Consider the following 24,371-nt stretch of genomic DNA (forward strand, 5'->3'; position numbering starts at 1 on the left):
TCCACCATTCTCTCTTTCTCTGACAACCTGCCTCCTATTCTGTTGGATTCTCTGTGTTCTTAGGGTAGAGGTTTGATGCAGATCTCAAATTTAGACTTTCTTTTCACGTAATGTCTGGTTTTGCTGTGGGTCTCTACATTTAGTCTCATCTGCTGCCAGAGGAAGCTTTCTGATAATGAATGGATAAGGAATTGATGAATAAGGCAGAAAATAATTAGGAATCATTTCCTTGATTATTCTTTTTTTTTTTTTTTTATTGGTTTTTTCGAGACAGGGTTTCTCTGTGGTTTTGGAGCCTGTCCTGGAACTAGCTCTTGTAGACCAGGCTGGTCTCGAACTCACAGAGATCCGCCTGCCTCTACCTCCCAAGTGCTGGGATTGAAGGCGTGTGCCACCACTGCCCGGCTTTAATTTTTTTTTTTTGATTATTCTTATTTTTGGACCAGTAGTGTTGAGTTTTTACCATAGGTCTCTGAGCTATCTAGTCTTAGGTTCTTGGTTGCACAAGCAGTGCTAGGTATGGATTACTTTTCCTGGGATGGGCCTTAAGTCAAATCAGACAGTAGGTGGCTAATCCCACCAGCTCTGTGCCACCATTGCCTGAGCATATTTTGCAGACCAGTATTTTGTGGAGCAAAGGTTCTTTGCCTGGGTTGGTGTGCATATTTCTCTTTAGCTAGCCTATAGAGTACCTTCCCATACCAAAGAGACTATACAATTGGGGTTTTTATACAATTAACCTAAAATCTTCCATGAACTATTTAGCTGAAATTTGAAAGTTATTGTCATTATGTGATACTTATAGATAAGTAAATTCTAAAAAATTGAAAACAAGTTTATCTTTGAAACAGACATACCATGTCTCCTATTAGAGATATGTAAATTCAATATAGACATTACATATTATTCTCTTTTCGAAAGATTTATTTTAACTTTTAAATATTATATATTGCATTGCTTTAAAATTTGCAAATAAAATATTTACACACACATTCACCATACAAAAATAAATATAATATTTCATTATGTCTACGTGTGATTATGTGCATGTGCGCACAGGTGCCTGCAGAGGCTAGAAGAGGGCATCACATTCTGCCGGAAGCAAAGCCCTGTATATTGAGATCTGCATTTTGTTTACAGCCATCTTCAGCTCAGAAGTTAAGAAAAATATTTACCTCTATCCCCTCTTCAGGGTCTAGGAAATCAACCTGGCAAAGTGCCACGTTAGTAAATTCAGTTTAAAAAGTATCACAACAAAGGTGAACATTTAATTTGCAGTGCTTAATTCCATTTGCTTTAATGACCATATTTGTACTTGGAAGAGTTGGGGACAGCAAAACAAAAAGTATTTTCTTTAACAAAAAAACAAAAACAAACAAAAAAGAATTCACACAAAAAAAATTATTACTTTATGTAGACATTCCTCATGTACTCCATTCCTCAGCTTCCTCTAGTTTAAATGGTAAATATTGGGCTGGAGAAGAGGCTTCAGTGTGCAAAGTGTACTGGTGTTCTTCTAGAAGACCAAGATCCTAATCCCAGCACTCACTTGGAGGCTCACCCTGTGTGTATGTCCAGTTCCAGAGAATCTGTTGCCGTCTACATATCTCTGTGAGCACTGATGGCATTTGGTGTATATATATATTTGGTATATATATATATATATATATATATATATATATATATATATATGTAAAAGAGCCATACACATACATTTTTAAATTCAAAATAAAATAAAATTTAAATGATAAATTTTGAAGAAGTAGAAATATTTACGTATCTTTTCAATAATTAAGTTCTCTACTCAGTCAGTGGGTCGCTAATTCCACAAGTTCTTTGAAACCATAGCCCTAGCATATTTTTCAGAGCAATATTTTTGTAGTTCATAGTTTTGTGCCTGGATTGGTGTCTACATTTTTCTTTTGGTAGCCTAAAGAGTACCTCCCCATGTCAAAGAAACTAGAATGTTGAGGCTCAGTTATATAGCAATTCTATATTTTAGTTTTTGGAGAAACCTTCACGCCGATTACCATAGTGATTATGACAGTTTAAGTCATATGCATATATACATATATATGTACATATTTCTATATTTATATTACTTTATTCTTTGAAATTCTTACATATGTACGCAGTGCATTTTAATATATCCACCCTCATTCCAACTATCCTGTTCTCTCACTCCTCCAATAAATCCCTTGTTTAGATTCAAATCCACTTTAATTTTAAAATTTAATTTTAATTTTTAATATTTTATTAACTATATTCACCCTCTACTTCTGTCTTTATCTCTGTCTAGATTAAGTACCATTTTCCTAGACCTCTACTATGTTTTTTATCTTTTCCTACTTTTTTAAAGACAGGAATATTATGTGTTTATTCATTTTTTGTAATTATCTTTTTTTATTTTTTACTAACTCAATGATTCTAAGTTTTACTATCAATATACTCCTGGGTATGGGGTCATCTAATAAAGTGTGGTTCTTCTATCAGTAGACACACAATCACAAAAACAGGGCTATTTCTCGGAAAGAAAACATTAACTGTTCATAAGTCCTCATTTAGAGATGGGGGTTGTAAATCTCTTCCTAATACATGCTAGAATTTTGACTACTTGATCCTGTGTAAGCAATCACAACTTGTGTGAGTTTATAACTAACAAGGTCCTGTCATGTCCAACAGACAGTTTTTAGCTGTCAACACAGGGATCATGCTCACTTTCAATGCCATAGGTTGCTGAAGGAAAACCCCAGTGGGAGATACAATATGTTTTTCCTTAGTTTGTTGGTCAGATGTCCTATAGGACTCCCCCTCCTCTCAAACAATACATTTTCAAAAACAGAGCAAACCACGTCCCTAATAATAAAAACACAGGCTATTTCCATTGCTCTTAGTTTACCATGGAGAACTTAATGAGACACTATTGTTTCAGATACAACATACTTTGAATACATGTTATTCAAATTAAGTTGGTATTGATCAGGAAACAGTCTTCAAGGTAGCTTTCATAGTATAGGAAAGTGTTGTGCAGACTTCTGGGTGCAGAATGTCATCACAAGTCTTACTCAATAATGAACTATAATAACAGTCATCTTGGCAAGATATGTCCATGGGTACAACAGTAACATGAATGTTATGCAGCCTATTACCTGCTTTCTCATTGGATTTAAATTACATTATATAGGAGAAATCATAAACTTTCTGATCAGAAACACATGATTAGGAAGCTCAAAGGACCTCAGGTGAACCTACTACTAGTCTGGTGTGTGTGTATTGTATTAAACTACTCTCTAACTTACTCTCTATAGATTACTGTTGTTCCTAGACCACATCAGATAAGTTCATTACGATAATGAGTCAACTCACAACTCTCCCAAAGACCAGAAAAGAAAGCCCCAATGTCTCCTCTAATAATACAGGACAAAGAAAGAATATTAACACTTGGAAAGAAAAAAGGCCAAGAAACATGCAAAAGGAATATCTATTAGAATAACACCCACTTCTCAAGAGAGACTCTACCAACCAGAAGGGCTTGGGGTGATATCCTGTAGACTGTAGGAGACCACAGATGCCAGCCCAGGCTATACCCATCAAAACTTTCAAACATCACAGATGGAGTAAACAGTATGTTCCATGATAAATCAATTTTTTTTGGTTCCTCTTTCTTTTATTTTTTTATTTTTATTTTTTTTTACATAGAAAGATATGTTTCTTTAATAGATAGTGAGGCACAACACTGAAAATAACTAAGAAGGGGCTATCATACGCTAAGTGTGCATACAATACAGAAATGAAATTGGTTGTCAAAAGTCCCAGCTTTATAATTTTGGTCAATATTTAAAACTATCTTTTTTTTAATTGTGCACTTTTTTTATTGAAAAAAAAATTTCTGCCTCCTTCCAGCCTCTCATTTCCTTCCCCCTCCCCCCACTCCTCTCCCCCTCCCTCTCCAGTCTGAAGAGAAGTCAGGGTTCCCTGCCCCGTGGAAAGTTACTTATAAAGGTAAACCTATCAGACTTACACCTGACTTCTCTATGGGAACCATGAAATCCAGAAGATCCTGGATAGATGTACTGCAGAAACTAAGAGACCGTGGATGCAAGCCTAGACTACTATACCCAGCCAAGCTTTCGTTCACTATAAATGGAGAAAACAAAATTTTCCAGGATAAAAACAAATTTAAACAATACGTAGCCACAAATCCAGCCTTACAGAAAGTAATAGAAGGAAAATCACAAACCAAGGAGTCCAACAATGCTCACAATAACTCAGACATCTAGATAAATCAAATTAAAACAATATCTATCTACAAATCCAGCCCTATAGAAAATAATAGAAGGCAAACTCTAACCCAGTAAAATTAAGTACATCTATGAAAACACAGGAAATAAGTACCATCCCACTAGCAAAATCAAAAGAAGAGGAACACACACAAACACATAAACACTGCCACCACCACCACTTGTAGCATGACTAATAAAATCCCAGAGACAGAAATTGCTGTTCAACCTGAAAAACCAGAAAAGCAAAGCAGCCAAGTCGTTAGGGAAATCTTACTTCTACCAAGGCTGTGCGACCACAGACTAAGCAGACAGCCTTTCTCTCCTCCCATTTTATATTCCCTCTAGTTCTATGATTAAAAATGTCCGACTCCTTAGGACTGGTATTAAAGGTGTGAACCACCACCACCCAGATTTGTTTCTGGATTGATTTTGTGTAGCCCAGGGAGGGTGGCCTTGAACTCCCAGAGATCCATCTGATTCATCTACTGCACACAAAAAGTAAATCTCAACATCAAAGGTAGACATTCTATCAGAGCAAAGGGTTGCAAAAAGAATTTCCAAGAAAATGTCCCGAAGAAAGAAATTGTTATAGCAATTCTAATATCCAACGAAATGACTTCAAACAAAAATTAATCAAAAGGAAAAAGGAAGAACACTTTATACTCATTAAAGAAAAGATCAACCAAGACAGTCTTCCAATTATTAACATCCGTGTCCCAAACATGGCATTCGTGTTTGTAAAGGAGACATTACTAAAGCTTAAATCAGGTAGTAACTCTCACACATTGACAGTGGGAAAAGTCTCTTTGGATATCCTCAAAGGCCACTCAATACCACCAGGGTATTTGCTTAACCATGTTCATTGCAGATTTATTCTTAATAACCAGAAACTGGAAACAACCTAGATGTAACTCAACTGAGGAATGGATAAAGAAAAATGTGGTACTTTTTCTCATTGGAGAATTACTCAGCTGTAAGAAACAAAGACATCAGGAAATTTGAAGGCAAGTATATGATCAAAGTCCAGCTTTGATATGAGGGTATGTGCCCAGTTTTATTTGGTTGTGCCCATCCATGTTTGGTTGATATCCCTGGGAGACCTGCTCATTTTTTAAAATTTTAATAGTAATGGAAGAGGAATGATCTGAGAGAAAGGAGATGTGTGGGGAAGAAAATGGGAGGAGTCTAAGGAAAGGAAATTGCACTCAAGTTATAATGTGATAGAGAAGAATAAAAGCTTTTAGCTTTTTTGTTTTGTTTGTTTTGTTCTTTTTTTTTTTTTTTTTTGTCTTTGTTTTTGTTTAAGGCCACTAACCGGTTTGATTGGATTAGAACCTGCAGAATGGCCACTTACAGTTTCTCTAAATAGAGTCACATTTTGTAGTACTAAGAAGTAGAATTTAAACACATGATTTTTTTTATTTTAGGGATACAATTCATCACATCATATGTGTGGGCAGGTGTCTACTTGTAGAACTAGTTCTGGGGAGATGGACACGGGCTATTTACTGACCAACCAATCTAACCAATCAGTGAGCTCAGGTTTGTAAGACTCGGGTTTATTTCTATTAACTTGTTTTATCACTTTCAATCTATATCAATTTGTCTAATTGCTTGGTACTGTGTCTCTTTACCAGAACACACAGGCATAGTCATCTCTTAACTAAAAAATAGTTGCCATTTTAAGTGGTCAATGAATTGTGGTCACTTTTATTTTTAATATGTAAGTGTTATTATTAATAAGGGATTTTAATTCAATGGCTCGATAAGTTGTCTTCTTTTGCTTGCTATGGGTGAGAAGGAAATATAAAGCATAGTATACGAACCCAAGATGTTTATTGCATTGTAAGTCTAGTGTTATATGGAGAAAAGAAGATGAAATATGTGGTGAGCCACGTGTCAGAGTATTTTCTCACTATTCCCATTGCAGACACAGTGATTCACTGCCCACCATTCACTTGAAACCTAAACGAACTACTGCACTTTGAACAAGTTATTAATATGAACACACTGATGTAATCTTTAAAATGTCTTATATAGTATTGTAAAGATATTAGGAGGGTATATTAATTTAATGTATGCTTATTTTATTACAAAAGGTTTTAATATATCTCTGGTTGCTTTGGAACTGTAGAACCCAGCATGGCTTCAAAGTGGGAATGATCTTTTTGCCTGTGTTACTAAACAGCTAGAATGCCAATTATGTGCTACCATGCACAGCTGTATTCAGTATTTGCCATTATGTTTGTTACTTAAGGAAAATTCAAGCATTGCCTCTTGCAAATACAACTAAACTGAGATAAGAATATAATTTGTGATCATTGAAAATCACAATACTCAGAAATGTTCACCATCTAGAGAGTTCAATATTTATAAATTCAGAGAACATAAATGTTCTTAATATATTGTTTAATTCCAGCAATAGTGTGCGAACAGAAAATACAATAGCATTTACTTCAGTCTGTTCTGTTTCTTCATACAGATACAACTAATACAAAATATATGTTACAATTCTTAGGAATGCTACAGACTTGTAATTGCAACAGTGAAGGTGTTACATATTAATAAGAAATGGTCACTGCAAGGGTTTACTTAGCTTATTTCTAATGGTTATACAATATTACTAGGCTATCTTTCCCCCTCTAATAAGAATACAATGTGACCCTTCCACCTAACTTTAATCTTCCTTTGAAAACTTACAGAACTTGTTTAATTTTTACCTTTAATAGTAAATGAACCTCAGGAAATCTATTCCTAAGATTCAAATTTCAAATTTTCATATATGTAAATTATAATGAAAATGTAAGTTGTATTTTTCACACCCACAAGGACACTTGCTCAAACCCACACTAAAATCACCAAAGGAACAGCTCACATGGAGACAACAGAGACAGCCTTGAAGATGAGGATGTATTACAAGCTGGTCTCTATTCTGAAATAAATGTGACCCTTACTCCTATAAATGTCCAAGTATGTATGTGATTGGAATTTATGCCACTACAGAATGGAAAATTACCATGCCAGAGACTCTTCTTGTCATTTCTGAATTATCTAAACCAAAAATGAAGATGAGAGTTTTTATGGCATTTCATTTCACATATTTATATTTTCCCTTCTGGTTTGAATTTCAAGGAGTTGCTCTGAATTATTTAAATGCTATCAGACTGTCTTTTTAGACTCTGAGGAAGACAAATTCCCTCTTAGTCACTTGCTAGAAAATATTCTTCACAGGCAAAAGATTTGAGGACAGGTTCTGGCATCAAGGTTGTTAGACAAGGTAGATAGGTAGATACTCATTTCTTTGAGACCTTCCTCCCTATCTCTCTTCTGTCTATAGAGATATAAAAAATCATCTCTTTGGATGTCAGTGTGGCAGTTTCTCAGACAATTAGGAAACAACCTTCCTCAAGTCCCAGTAATACCACTTTTGGGTATATATCCAAAAGATGCTCAATCGTGCCACAATGGCATGTGTTCAAATATTTTCAAAGCAGCATTGTTTGTCATAGCCGAACCTGGAAGCAACCTAAATGCCCGTTGTCCAAAGAATGGATAAGGAAAATGCCGTACATTTACACAATGGAGTACTACACAGTAGAAAAAAAATGACATCTTGAATTTTGCAGGCAAACGGATGGAGCTAGAAAACATCATTTTGAGTGAGGTAGCCCAGACCAAGAAAGACAATTATTATATGTACATAAGTGGTTTTTAAACATAAACCAAAGAATACCAGTCCACAATTCACAATCCCTGTGAACCTAGGCAACAATGAAGACACAAAGAGAGACATACATGGGTCTAATCTACATGGGAAGTAGAGTAAGATCTCCTGAGTAAATTGGGGGCATGAGGACCTTAGAAGAGGGTTGAAGGGAATGGGAGAGGCAGGGAGGGGAGCAGAGAAAAATGTAGAGCTCAATAAAAATCAATAAAAAACAAAGAAAAACTCATTTATATTTTAATAACCAAAACTACCAGATAAATTATCATAGCACGAGAGAAGACAGTTGCTGAGTCATTAGCTCTAATATTGCTTGTCTTTTACCTTAATAGTAAATGAACATCTGGAAATCTATTTCTATGATTCAAATTTCCATGTACAGGTACAGAAATTATAATGAAAATTTAAAACATATTCTTCAAACTCATACTAAGGTTGCCAAAGGAGCAGTTCACATGGAGATACTGGAGACAACCTGTGTGACAAAGTGGTCAGCCCTGAAATCATCCAACAATTTTCTCTGTCTGTGTAATGTTTACTTGTATGTATATGATTTCAGGTTTGTTCATTGGTATTAGATAACTATTCAGCCGGCTCTTTCTTGAGGAAGATTGTTATTATTTCTTCAGATCTCAGCATTCTTAATTGCCTTTTGTTCTTTATCAACAATTGGGGCAGCTAGAGAGCTTGTTCTTTCTTTTTAGCTTGTCTATTATGTCATATTTGTTCAGGTCTTACTTAAGCATTCCTGTTTTATCTTCATGGGAGTTATTTCTCAAAGATGCAACCTCACAGGTGATTTAACTGCTCCTCTGATTCTTCCATTGTGTAACCTACTTGTCCAAGATGCTCTTCAACCTTAAGACCTTTTAGTTTTCAACATTCAGTGAACTTATGCATTTTTTTAAATATTTGTTTGCTATTTATTTGTTTTAGTGACAGAACCCCTGTAGCCTTGGCTGCCTTGGTGCTTATGATTTGAGGCTCCCATGCTCCCATATAAGAAAATATATCCAGGGTACTACAAAGTCTAGTTATACCATCAAAACAAGGGGAAACTAAACTGAAGAAAAGCCAAAACTATTTTGTTTTCTACCTTAGCTTAGGTGATTAGTTTGTCAGTAAAATCCATTAGAAATATTAGCCTCCATTAGAGCTGAACATACAGAGATCCGCCTGCCTCTGCCTCCTGAGTGCTGGGATTAAAGGCGTGTGTCACTACCACCCAGAGAGTGGCTTTCTTGGGACTTTTTTTTTTCTTAAAGGATTTGCTTCTTGATAGTCTCACAATGGCAATCATTGTTAAGTGAAGTCAAAGATATACTGAATTAAACAGATAGGTTTTATTTTTCAAAATGATTAAAGAAAAATTATTTTTCTATACTTTTTCTTCTACAATCAAGCATGTTTTTCTTTTAATTTGAATCTAGAGTGTAAGAACAACTTAACCTCTTAACCTTTTTGTATTTCTTTTTTTTTTTTTTTTTTTTTTTTTTGACAGGGTTTCTCTGTAGCTTTGGAGCCTATCCTGGAACTAGGTCTTGTAGACCAGGCTGGCCTTGAACTCACAGAGATCCTACCTCTGCCTCCTGAGTGCTGGGATTAAAAGCATGCCCCACCACCGCCCGGCTAGAACAACTTAACCTAAATCTTATATTTTTAATGTTAAACTCTCAAGCAGCAGTTAGAATGCTGATTTCATAAGAACATACATAAAAATAACTAAAAAATTCTCTGAATACTGAATACTAGTGTTTATTTAGATCCAAATTTCTTTAATTGTTGAAAATGTCTCTCAAATTTTGAAACAGTAAACACTATAACGATAGTATGTTCTGTTTTCTATATTTACCAATTAATGGGTTCTTATTTTTTTATAAAATCTTTTGTCATGCTTGGGAGTAATTGTTTTTGTCTTAGTTTCATTGCTATTGCTTTGATCAGACACCATGACCAAAACTACTTCCAGAAGAAAGAGTCTATGTGGGGCTTACAGTTTTAGATGGTTAGAGTCTGTGACCATTAGGGCAAGGGTGTTTGGTGACAGTCAGGAAGGTATGGAGATGGAGTTGTAGCTGAGTCTGAAAGACCCGGATAAATCCAGGCCCCCTAGCAGGAAGAGTAGAGCCAAAAATCTAGTAGAAAGAGTAAAGCCAAAAATCTAGCAGGAAGAGTAAAGCCAAAAATCTAGGTTAGCCGGTACAGTGACTCTGTTCCGGAAACTGGCTGACCACGAAGTTAGATTATAATCTTGAGAACAATTTTGAGAAACGGGGAGTTGCCCCCTTGTGATTATCATTGGTATTTTCCAATGGCGCCCTCCCTACCCCCTTTGGATTGTGATTTCTTCCCTTAAATACCCTTCTGCCAGCTACTCGGGGTCAAACTCCTCTACCCCTGCATGGGATATGAATCTCTGCCCCAGCGCACCAGTTCTTGTCAATAAACCTCGTGTGATTACAGCAAGGATGGTTTCTGTGAGTACTTGGGGGGTCGTGTTATCCTGAGACTTGAGTGAGAGTCTCCCCACTCCGGGGGTCTTTCAAGTCATTCAAAAGCACAAGACAGAAAGAACTGAGAATGTCATAGGCTTTTAAAACTTCAAGATCCATCCTCTTTCTACAAGGCCACACCTCTTAATTCTTTCCAAACAGTTCCACCAACTGGAAACTAAATATTCCAATATATGAGATTCTGGCACCCATTGTTATTCAAATGAACACTGTCTTAAAGATATAAAGGACAGAGAATATTGTAGCTAGCTTCCTCACTGGCTGGTTCTCTGAAGGTCGGTGGTACCTGGCAGCTCTGGAAAGTGAAAGCAGCATGCTCTTGAGACAGGGTGGATAGGCCCATCCACCTCCCACCCCGTCCACTCTGTGTCTGCCTACCTTCTGATTTATTCCCTGCAATAATGACCCTGGACTCACCCTTTAAAACTAGGCAAACTTTCAGTGAAATGTTTTCTCTTATCTGTTGCCTTGGCCATGGTGTCTATTCACAGCAACTAAGATAAAGACTTTACATCTTTTTTCTGTATCTTGATTTCTTTTATTTAATTATGTTGTATTTTTCTAAAAAAAAAATAACCTGGGACTCTGTGGATAATAGTAAATGGGAGTAGTGAGAAAGACTGTTTTATGCTCTGATATAAATAGAAAATATCTAATTACAGCTGAAAATGGTTTTTCATATTCTTACACTTTATCAATCTGAGGCTGTTTCTACATATTATTTTTGCGGAATATTGTTTTCAATCATTACTGACTGTTGAGTAGAGCATACATTTTCTTATTTTCTTAAACCCAATCTGCAAATACTATATAAATGGAAAATTGATTCAACTTAAATTTTGCTTTCAACTATAGATTAAAATATTAATATCAGCTGATTACAATATTAACCACAGGTTTAGAGTCAGTTGTCAAAGGATGAATCTAATTCAGTGGACTTCCGCATTGTGAAATCACGTAGAAATAGACCCCTAGAGTGACATGTGCTATCTGGTTCTTCAGTCAGTTCTTTAGTCATCCACATCATTTTAGTTTGGGTAGAAATGTTGTCCCCCAGGAGCCCTTCATTCCCAACTGAAAGTGTTCAATTGGGAAATCTCAGATTATTTCCAGTGTTCTACCACAAAGCAAAAGGAACAGAATAAAACTCAAAATCAGAACACTATGGAGGAGAAAGAACTGACCTGAGTAGGCAGATGGGTGACAGTTAAATTTATACATCCTCCTGGCTAGGCTAACTTGTTTGGTCAAATCTTAGTGAAACATTGTTGTGAAGATATTTTGCAGTTGTGATTAACATTCATAATTATTTCATATCAATATTCTGTATTTGGGTAGACACTTAGTTATTCTACATGTTCTTGTGTGTGGATGTCCATAACCACAGCATGCTGCCAGCAAAGTTCATGAAACAGCTTTGCCATCCCTTTGACCAAGTGGATAACAGTGCTTCTAAGACTAACAGTTTCAGATTTAATTACCTCTGTGATTTTTACCTGCTGACCCATCTCACCAGCCCTTTTACATTAAGTAAATATTGTTACTTTCATGACATAGGTAAGATTCATACAGCAGTGTTAGAGTTTTAAATTCCAAAACCGATGTCGACGGAAAAGGAACTTTGTCTCAGATTACACATAGAAATTTTGCTCCAATATTCAATTCAAATCTAAAAATCACAGAGGTAGTGTATAAATTATCACAGAGGTAATGTATAAAATAGGGCACAGCACAACTCTCTATACAGGTGTAACTAAGAAACAGCAAGATGTGCTTTCCCTTTCCCACCTCAGTACATGCACACATCTTCCTCTGTGCAAAATTCACTTCTGGCAGTAGATATGTGCTCTGTTTGAAAATGTGGTCGCTAATTCATTGTATTTGAAAAGCAAAAGGAAATTGATTAGGATCCTGGACGGCCATCACTCCGACTAGAGCACGTATGAAACTGTAAAGGCAGCTCACTAGTGAGCAATCTCAGATTGTTCTATATAGGAAAAGATATTTGCAATAAAGAGGGGGGATGGGAAAAAGAAAAGGGAGAGATCTAAAACACCTTGCATCACAAAGGAATTAAAAAAAACCACATTATTATAATGCACAATGCAGTGTAACACATAAATTTAACATGAGCAGTCAAAAAGAGAGCATCTCATGTTGAAGGAATGAATTGGTCATTGTAGAGAATGGAACTGAGAAGTATAATACCATTCATTATGCTGTAATATTGATGTAATTCATGCTGAGAAACAAAGGACGATCATCCAAAGTTCTAGATAAATTATTCTTTTTTTATTTTATTTATTTTTTTTTTTTTTTTGGTTTTTTCAAGACAGGGTTTCTCTGTGGCTTTGGAGCCTGTCCTGGAACTAGCTCTGTAGACCAGGCTGGTCTCGAACTCACAGAGATCCACCTGCCTCTGCCTCCCAAGTGCTGGGATTAAAGGCGTGCGCCACCACCGCCCGGCTGATAAATTATTCTTATGAAACATCAGCCTAACAAAAGATGAGTATAATGTTACAATAGAAAAAATGATTATTTCATTTCATAAAACACATTTGATTAAAGTATCAGTTTTGTAGGCTTTATACCAAATATCACAAATATCAGCTTCCAGCAATACCAATTTATTATTATGAATTCTTTCCACTTAATCACAAAGGCTGATTCACAGAATGTTACAACATGTAGACTATAAGATGTTATTTTTTGTTTTGTAATATCGTTTCTGATAGTCTCTGTGACTCTGTGCCTTCAGTGAGTTTGTTGTCTAGTAGGATATAGGGCCTAGAGAGGCAGCAACTGTATCCCTCTATGACTGATATAGAAAGGTTGTATGAAACAAGCGAGTGTGGGAAACGGAATCTTCCATCACATAAGTTCCCCTTTTCTCCCCGCAGACCCCTCCTGTGCTGCCTCCATCAATTCCTACCTAAGAGGAAGTGCATCCTGTTTGTCCCAAAATAGATCTTCTGACCTTCTGACAGGTGCCTTGATGAGTATTTTTAGCCTACGTGGACCCCAATAATGGAGAAAATGAGCCACAAAGATCCATTTTTCTATTCCTAGAGCTGTAGAAGCCCTCTTCGACCCATCATAGTCCACATTTTTATAGGGCACAGAGAGTAGTGTCTCTATTCCTATATATGTAACTCTTTCAACAGCTAGTATATTTTTACCTCAGTTAAAAGGGAAACTTTTAACAAAGGTATCCTTTTCCAGGTCATAAAAAAAGTAGCAAGCATTTACTTGGTGAGAGGAAGAGAAGACACAGAGCAGCTCAGACTCCATTTTAGACTTGTATCTGATTCGAATTTCTGTACCCTTGGTTTTCTTGTTTATTGCAACTTATCTGTTCCATTCAGTAGTTCATATGTTAACATCTTAGATATTTCTGCTAAAATCTTGTGAAAAGTTAAAGCACTTTAAAGATATAAATTAACAAACTCTTGGGAGGACAGGATAATATGAACAGCCAATTAACACAAAGGTACAAGTTTGTGATTATGAGCCTCAAGAGTTGAAGTAGGATCTTTGTGTTTTATTTTCAACATCACAGATGCTTCCTGAAATCTTTCATTATTGTGTGTGCCTATGCACACACAGAAAGAAAGATGGACACACACGCACACACACATGCACATGCTCACGCTTGTCCATGCGTGCTTGCAGACATGTGTGATGTGGGTCTGGGATATGAGTGGAGATGGGGCGAAGAAGGAATGAAATTGGAGCGCAGCAATCAAGAGTCAATTCTTTCTTTCCACCCCGAGTCCAGAATTGATCAGGCCACCAGCCTTGTGGATATAAAGGAGAATTCCTGAAAATAAATTGGTGGCTAAGAAAAACTTCAAAGATTGGAAAGTTTAACATGTTGCTGATAGCCTTCTGAGAATTTCCTTGGGGCTCTCTCTGGCCTGCAAAAGAGTCATCATCTGCCCTCGGCCTAGCAGACTTAAAATGAAAGAGTGAATGATGCTATCAAATGGTGTCTGGACCTCTCTGCCTTGCTGTGACCTCCTTCTCTGATACATCCAACTGTCTGTTTTCAAATCACCTTGATTTATGACTTTTGTTTGTTCTGCTCCAATAAAAACACTGTGAAACTGCCTCTGTTAGAACACGGAACCTGAGGCAATCTGGTTCCATACTCCCAGGGCCATGGCCACTCAAATTTGGATTCAGAATACATTTTATTCCCTTTTAGGTGAGACCTAAGTTTTGCCTGTGATGTTATTTGTTTGCTTTGCATAGACAATTTTCCATGCATAATAGGTAAACATTTATAAATTTTGGTCCTAATATACCTCTTATTAAATATATTTAACAAAAAGGGATAGTATATTTGTGTGTCAAAGAATAGTTCTCTTGTAGAGATGAGATATTTTACTAGTTTTTAAAGGATAAGTTTTTTTTTTTTACTATACCGACATAAGGAAATATATCTGATAAAAGATAACTATGCCACACTAGGTAACAAGGAGAGTTTATGGGGGTGGAGGGTGCTCATATCTCCCTGGGAAGGGGGAAGTAGAAAAGATTTCACGAGTAGGCTGAGGGCAGGTAGTAGTAGGAACATAAGCAATCAGACTGGGGCAGGGAAATGCTCAGGGGGACTGCTGGGGGTGGCATTTTGTGGTTGGTTGAAAGCCTCACATGGGGAATCTCCTATGAATCTTTGGGGAAGACCTCAGCTTAGACTATTAACAATAGTGAATGAGTAGTCTGAACTAGCTTATTGTCATCAGAAGCTTCATCCAGCAACTGATGGAGGCAGATGCAGAAACCCACAGCCAAACATTAGGCAGAGTTCTGGGATCCTACAGAGGGGAAAGAAGTGTTAGAGCCAGATGGCTCAAGATCACCAATGAAAAGCTCACACAATCAACTAACCTGGACTCATAGAGACTGAACCAACAACTAGGGAACTTGCATGAGACTGACCTAGGCCCTCTGCATGCATGTTACAGTTGTGTAGTTTGTTCCTCTTGTGGGACTCCTAACAGTGGACACAGGATCTGTCTCCAACTCTTTTACTGGCTTTTGGGACCATACTCCTCATACTGGGCCACCTTGCCTAGCCTTAATACACGGGGAGGGGCTTAATCTTACTACAACTGAATATGCCATGCTTTATTGATTTTCTACAAAGACTTATGAAGCTTCTCTTTTTCTTCATAGAGTGGCAAACATTTTAGGGAAACATCTATGAAGTAAATATTTCACATTTTTACTATTTTGAAATTTCTAGAATATTTGTGTCTGTATTCCTAATGTCATTTCAATGGAGCACTATTAGTTTGAATTTATTCACTTGGGATGGTCATATCTTATTTATAAGTTTACAGCAGTGTGCCTACTTAAAGCTGTAGAACAAATAGACTGCACTCTCTGTATATAATGTCATTTGAAAATAATTTGTAGAAGAGTATATATGAAATTCTTCTATCCTTTTTACTAAGCATTGCCACAAGTGAGTCAGTTGGATGGTAGCCTTTCCTTTTCTGAAGACCTTTCTGCTCCATTAACAAGAGGTGAATGGAGGTGAGAGTTTAAGTATTTTTTCTTCAGAACAATATAGAAAAGCATACATGGCACCTTCTGGTTTCTATTCTAACAGGTTTGTAATTTAGTATTATAAGCCAGTTTGAGCTCAAAGTTTACATAAAGTAATTTCCAGATATCACATACAGATGGTTCATGAAGCACATTTTAAACAATACTAGGTTGTTTTACTCTTTTTCTGATTATGTAATCTCAAAACAGTGCACGCTTATATGATTTCACTGAAAGTCGGCACCAGTTAGCATTATAAAACATGTCAACTGCTGCAGTTCACAAATTTTTCTTGCTTAAATAATTTCAGAATCATTTTATACTGTTTCTGAGAAATACTCAAATGAATGCAAATATTAATCCAAACAGAAGTTTTTTGTTACATACTTTACAAGCTGCCAAAAAAATCTGCATACAGATGAAATGTAAGAGAGCTGTATGTAATTGTGGGATGTGTGCAAAATAATTTCTCTAGTGGGTTTTAAGTTATTTTTCTTGAGGGTAATGAAATGAAGAATTTATAGGTAATAAAATCAAGAATCAGAAATGTTATAAGGTATTAGCTTTGACAGGTTCTTGGACTATGATGTCATGAAACCCAGAAAAATAAAAAAAATAAGAGAATATTTCTGACAACTAGTGATATCTCAAAAATATAATTCCTTTATATTTACTTTTAGCACTTAGTACAAAAAGTCTGAAACCTATGATCAGTACTTTTGTACAGATGTATGCATCTGTGCATATGGAATTTAGCCTTACAACAAAAAGGTATTTTAGTCACTGCTCTCTGGAAGCAATTGTCAAGGAAATATACCATATCCATAAAGAAGTAGATTTAAGCATTAGTGTTAAAGAGATGGTGGTTGAATTCAAAGAAAGAATTAGAATTAATGAACATTAATTCATGCAAATATAGTGAATTTTAGGATGTCATTTCCTTCTTCAACTACATCTTTGAGAGGGCAATTTTTATGTCAATATTCCTTTGAAAGAGTCAGAGAAGACACAGGATTTTCTGAGTCAATATTCACAAAAGCAGACAGAAGAATATTTTATGATAACAAATGCCACTACAAGGGACACATCCATGTCTCCTTTCATTTGTCCTTCGCATTGGCTTACAGTACTTCCTGGTAAAGAGTACCAGAAAACTGACTTCTCAGGAAATATACGAGTATGCTGTGATAGCCAATAATTATTCAGATTGTCCTAAATACCATGTAAGCATTTACGATATTATTACATTTATTACTCATTCTGACTCATCAGGATAGCTAAAATCAAAGTCTTCTTCACATGTGATAATGTAGGATCAGGCACTTTAAACATTCATTTGATGGCATGACGCATTTGCAGTTCAAACCTTTGGCTTTCCTTCTACCGTGGGAATTTTCCTTCCCACTTATTTCTATCAGTTTTATAGGAAAGCTTCTTTTGTGTGTGTTTACATACATATATATTTAAATAAGAATACATATATATTTATGAATGTGTATTTGTGTATCCCCATATGTATATATATGTGGTGTATATGTGTGTGTGTGTTTGTGTCCCTGTATAGAGCAGTGAGGATTTTGCTTGTAGGAGCCAAATTAAGTACTATTAAATCTTGAGATTGGCGTAATGGAAAGAGACAAAGAATGCAATTCGTTGTGGGTCTCTCACAGGCTGTCTGTGCACAGTGAGGTTGCTCCTGGCACTTCCTGGATAAGTCTTCCCTTCCCTGGTGTTTTTTTATAGACAATCATGACCATAAAGTTGACTGAATGACAACAACACATGCTGCTAAGGCAGATTTCTCTCCTTATTTCTACAACTCCAGTGAAATCCCTTGCCTGTTTCCTTAGCTTATCCACTTCTAAGAAATTAAGCTTTTTAACTTGGGTGAAGTTAACCAGAGTAAATTCTCAGAAGCGTTATAACATGGTTCTCTCTCTGAAAAGTCTGGCAGAAAAGCATTTCTGCTTCAAATGAGCATTTAAAGTGTCTAAGTTCATCTTTGTTACATTTGAAATTTATTTATAACACAAGTTAATTTATACTCTCGATCAACTACTCTAACGTTGAGAAAGTTTATGAGCTCCATAACTAAAATAAATCAAAATTTTATAAATAAAATCTGGGAGTTTTCTATTTTCTATCATCATTGACAATGTGGCAACTCAATAACAAATATATACTACTTATTTCCCTCCAAAAAATACATGCATAATGTAGATTTGAACTTCGTTTATGAGTATGACTAAAATGCATTTAAGAAAATATTCCCGAGTTGGGAGATACTGAGCTCCTCTTTTCCAGATAACTTCAAGACAAGAAATAAAATTCCATTGAGTTATGTGTTTATACTAAGAATCACATTCAATATATAAAATGTATGTGTATTTTAAATATAGACTTTTTACTGTTATTGGAAAAATAAGTATATCAATGTGAATTATCCGCAGATAGAGTGTAATATCCATATAGGTCTCAAAAGACTGCTATATTAAATATGTGTGTTTTCTAGTCATTTTAACTATTGGGTGATACTTTTTGGCATCTTATTTATGCTTTCTAGAAGATAAGTAAAATGTTAAACATAATAGTATCAACTTTACATAAGCTATGTTGCTAACATCTAAAATTATTTTATTAGCATATTAATAATCTTTCCATCCTGGGATTAAAATTATATTTTCAGCATACATAAAAGCCAAACATATTTAATTAATCTTTTTGTCCCCTAAATTAGCAAGTAAAAATGATTAAGCAGTGCTTTTAAAATGTCAGATTATATGACACTTATAGAGCATAATAAGTCAGGTGTTTACATGAAAGAAATTAAACTGAAAATAAATAAAATTAGTGGAGTGAGAAAAGCAATTTTCATCACTATATTCAAGCATTTATGAATACTTCAGGCAGCAGAAATGTCAGCCATAAAAACTGCATGAATTTTAGAAGCAAGTGAGATATTAATACAGCATTCTAATGTTCATAATCTTGTAACATAATATGAATTTGTTATTATCTCTCATAGTAAAATTTACGGAAATTATTTAAAATAGTCTACTAAGGTGATTCTATAGTTTTCAGTTTGTATTATCTAAAACTAAAGATACTTAGGTGTTTTTACAATTGAACTTACTGATGATTAACAGGATAATTGGAAATACTGTCACCCGTGAAACTTTTTACTTTATAATGGTTTTATTATTTTTAATACTGTTTTCTTAATGTTTAGTATAACTTATGAGTTGTTTACACAAATTATATGATATTTGTTTTCTGTAACTAATTTGTCATAGGCAGCATTATGCATATTGATTTCTTCATGGATATATGAAAAGCTTCCCTGGCTGATAAATTTCTGACACATGATGTTCTGTTCATGTGCTAGACACCATGCAGCATTAAAGTGCTTAGGAACAATAATGAAGTTTCCCCAATAATTTTTAATTTTTGATTGTAATTTCCAACTTGTAGCTGATATCTGTCATTGTTACTCAGAAGTTAAACACAGAAGACATACAAGTACTTTCATTTCCTGGTAGATGACCACTTTGTTTTAGTTTTTTGCTGTTGCCGTGATGATACATCATGAACAACGTGACCTGTGGAGGAAAGGTTATAATTGGTTTAAATACCTGAATACCTGAATCTGAGGGAAAACAAGGCAGGAATTCAAACAGATCAGCGACATACAGGGAGGGAGGATCTGTTTCCCTCAGCAGCTGACAGTTGCCTAAATTTTCCAACTAAAGGTTGTCCATGGTGAGCTTTCCCATCCACGCTGGAGTATTGACTGCAGTGGTCTTGGGTAGTTCTTGTACAGGCAACCACACATAGCTGAGAATTTATGGTTGCACAGCCTTGTCATAGTCAGAAGATCCTCTTACACAGCATCTTCTAACACTAAGACTCTCATTCTCTTTATGCCCCTTTTCTGTGATGTTTCCTGAGCCTTGGGTGGAGGAATTGTGATATAGATATCCTTTATAAAAATAGGAACATCTTAGTCTACTTTTTTTTCAGCATTTTCCACACAGAATCAATAAATGAGTATAAAAATGAGAAATTCCTTAATGATAACAAATTCATACATTACAATGCATCTGTTAAAATATTGAGAAGCAGTCATATAACACTAAACTCTGGATATGACAGTCATATGTGTTAATGAATAGATTGTAAGTAACAGTAGGTAATAGACATGCTTTAAATTAGTTACTTTCCTTTCTCTTCCTTCTTCTCTCCTTCCTTTCCTCCTTCCCTCCCTTCTACCTTTCTTTCTTTCTTTCTTTCTTTCTTTCTTTCTTTCTTTCTTTCTTTCTTTCTTTCTTTCTGTATTACTTTGTTTTTTTATTTTTTATTTTTTTGAGATAGGGTTTCTCTTTGTAGCCCTTGCTGTTCTAGAACTTTGTAGACAAGGCTGCTCTTGAACTCAGTGTTCTGTCAGACTCTACTCCCAAATACGGGGATTAAAGGTGTGTACCAACATCACCCTGCTTAAATTAGTTAATTTTCACTTTAAAATTTAGTAAAGATACACTGTTAAATGCACAAATGTTAACCATTTCACATGATTAATTTTCATATATGTTTATATTCATAGAGCAATGAATATTAAAATAATGGAATCTCAACCATCGTTCTCTAAAATAAGTTTAATCATGCCTGGAAGCTGTAGTGAAAGATCAATTGTATTGTACAATTAAAATGTAGTTCATATAGTTGTTCCTTTGAGGTATAAAACTTGAATTAATTTACAGGGAAGAAAGATCCCTTAATAGGTAATATTGATGAAAATTAGGCAGTTAGATTTGGAAGCCCTTATAAAGGTAATATGTAGTTGTGATGGAATTTGCCTTTGAGAATAAGATTTAAGATATAGAATATTATTTACAGAAACTTAATTCAATTCCTTTCTAGTAACAGTAGATGAATAATAAGAGATTATGTCCAATCAAAGATTCATAGCTCTAAGGTCCCTTCTGAATTAAGCCGAAGCATTTAGCTTTGAGCAAAATCTGATTTTACCTGATTAACTTTCAAGAGGAAGTACTAAGTGAAAATAATAGCTAATGATTATAGGCCTTCTAACTGCACTGGGGAATATTGGGCCCTTAAGCAGGAGATTCTATTTGTAAGATGAACTCTTGCACGATAGTGAAGTGCAGCTGTGATATTTGTTAGCTGAAATGAGGAAACACATTAGGGACAAAGTTTGAGTTTTCATTATGCAGCTATTAAGAGAAAGGTCTATCTGAACTCCATAAAGGGTTCAGACGAGTACAGCATGGAGTTCAGAAGGAGAGTGCTTGCCTAGCCTGCATGAGGCAAAGGAAATCTTCCCACGTAATAGGGAGGGCAGAAGAATAGAACAGGAAAGAAAAGATGTGCGCATGATGTCTTGCGGGTATTTTGTGTGTATGTATGTACTGTGCTGACAGAATTCAAAACAGTTCTCTATTTACTTCAGTCTTAATGTCTAGGGTACCTCTGGTTGAAACTTTGATTTTCAAGGAGTCAGATTAAGACAACATTCCCATGGCTTGTTTTTCATTCCTGTTTAGAAGCTTTATTTTCCAGATGTTTGCAACACTAACTTTCAACACAATTTCAAGGTTACCTTCTACATAGAACATTAGGATGCTTAATGGTGACAGAGTCAGGATGACTGGGATGGGCCAGGTAGTTCTAGCGACAAAGCCTTTTGTTCTTGCTATTCTATAGTAAAGTGTCAGGACAGACGAGGGGGCTTAGATAATTATAATTTCCTCATTTATAAATTTACAAAATTAATTATACTCTAAGGTTAAACATATATAATATAGCCATGCTATTTTAGTAATAACATAGCTCCAAATAAAACACAGATGTTCTTTTCCACTTTCAGATTATTAGAGTGTGTGGCACCGTGTTCAATCAGATAATGTTAGTGATTTTTCAAAAGTGAATGATTACTCAAGATGAAACAACCTAATATTTTAATTTTTTAAAAAATTGCTATTTACTTATTGGTTCACTGTCTTAATCACAGGAAAAACTTGATCTTGCTACTGAAGCTCAGTACAAGCAATATTTTCAGCTTTCATGCCTTGTTTCTTGATGTCTTATATGAGGGTAATGAATTCCTAGTCCTATTGTTGTGTAGCGTGTTTGTGTTTTAGTCCCAGTGATCTACGGGTGATGGGAAGATACCTTTTAAGCCCTGTAATGATTATATAAAAAGCAGTGGCAAACTACTCCAACTCTTCTTAAATTATTCTTTGTATTTCAATTCAGTTGCTATTGGACTGGACAGAAAGCACATCAAAGAGCATCTACCTTCTGAACAGTTTTAAGTAATCAGTACTTTGTTAAGTACATGGACATCGAGTGAGAGCTCTCTAGATGATTTCCTGATGTAGGCTCACAACTCCAGTCTCAGACATCAAATACGTCTTTTCTACTACCACATCCATTCTCTGCTAAAGTGTTACTTTAAGTAGTAGAAATCTAGATATTTGTCTTCCTGTGACTAACTTTTTTTTTACTTAATATCATATATTAAAGGTCAATTCACTGTGTATCATATCGAGAGGAGGAAGAAAAGGGGTGTGTGTGTGTGTGTGTCCTTTCTCCACCACGCAAGTGATTTCTTTTCTTCCTCTTGTCAACAAACACACACTATTAGAGAAACCACATTGATATGAAGGTTGTCTCCAGAATTAGATATTTTTCCCAATAAAACCTTATTTACCAATGCTTTAGCCAGCATCAATCATTATCTGTCTTTTCTCCTTCGTTTCAAAATCAGCTTTTAATAATCACCCAAATAAACACAATACATTTCCACAATAAACATGTTCTATTAACAGTTTTTCTCTTTAAATGTCATTACTACCCATTTTAGATTAATTCCCACATCTAAAAGTTGTTACTGGCATCTTCCTCCTCTTAACTCTTAAAACAACCATATTCACAAAGAATTTAATTTCTAAATTCAAAATATTCTACAAGTCTGTTCAATTTCCTTAATATATGGTTTGCCATCATCTTAGTCCAGAAAAACTTGTTTACTTCCCTATCCCCCACATAGACTTGTAGAAAAATAAAGATCACATTTGAGACTTGCTTAAAACACTACAGTTTGACTACATTGTTCACAGACAAAAATCCATATTTCCCTGCCAGTAATACAAGGTTCTATATGATCCACCCCTTGCTTCACCCCAGACTCATGTCAAGGTTTCAACTATTTCCAGCCCTTATCCTTTCCCCTTTTACAGCACAATGAGCTGTTTTCTACTGGAAATCCTCCACTGTCAGGAGCCATGTCCCCAACAAAATTATTATAGGGAGCATTGCCGTGAGGAGTTTTGCAGAGGGTTCCACTTCCCAATTGTATTGAGAATTGTTTTATTGATAAAGCCTATCCCACACCCAAATTGTCTGTTAATAGAGAGCTATCTGTTAGCGGAACCCGCCTCACACTCTAATTATCTAGAGAACTAGGTGTGTCAACTTGTGAACTCCTGGCAGAGGAATCGTGACCTGACTGATCGTAACCTCTTGGCCTACGTGACGGCGTGGACCACGTGGCAAGATCCCGTGCCCCAGCCCCCCAAGCTCCTCATCCAGGGGCTATATAAGTTGTAACCATGACTCTAATAAACGGAGGCTTCGACAAATTTGCCTAGCCTCCTTCCTCTTATCGACTGCTGTCTTTCAGGTGGTACCTCTCCGTGACCCTGGAATAACTGACCAGCCAGGCGGGTTACAGACCCTAGACAGAGTAACTCGCCAAGGCGGTCTACACTCCACTTCTCCACATTCTGCACGGGAGCTTGTGCAGAATGGCTTCCTTTCACCTTCGCTTGACCGTCTTCATTGGACACTAAAGTCTTATTTCACTTTTCAGAGAGAAATTCTCTGTATACCATCAAAAAGCTTGATTTTTCACAGCTGTTGTTTCCTTCCTGCTTCAGGCTCCAATCTCTGTCTCTGTCTCTCTGTCTCTGTCTCTGTCTCTCTCTCTGTTTTTGTGTATGTGTGTGGTCTTTTTCATAGAATATCCTCAGTCTCAAGCTATACTGCAAATCTCCATTCTTATCTTTTAATTTGGTTCCTGTACTGGAAGAGAAATCATGCATGTTTCATTTTTCAGTAAATACACTGTCAGCAGTGTCTAATTCTCGGCAATAGTTTGTGAGGAAGGAAGTGAAGCCTTGACTTTCATTCATTTCATTTGTTTCTCACACCAACAAAGCGATAAACACCGCCCCTTGGGAATCCTTGCACAGTTCTCCATCTCACTTCCCAATT

Source organism: Chionomys nivalis, chromosome 24 (assembly GCF_950005125.1).
Source record: "Chionomys nivalis chromosome 24, mChiNiv1.1, whole genome shotgun sequence".
Taxonomy (NCBI): domain Eukaryota; kingdom Metazoa; phylum Chordata; class Mammalia; order Rodentia; family Cricetidae; genus Chionomys; species Chionomys nivalis.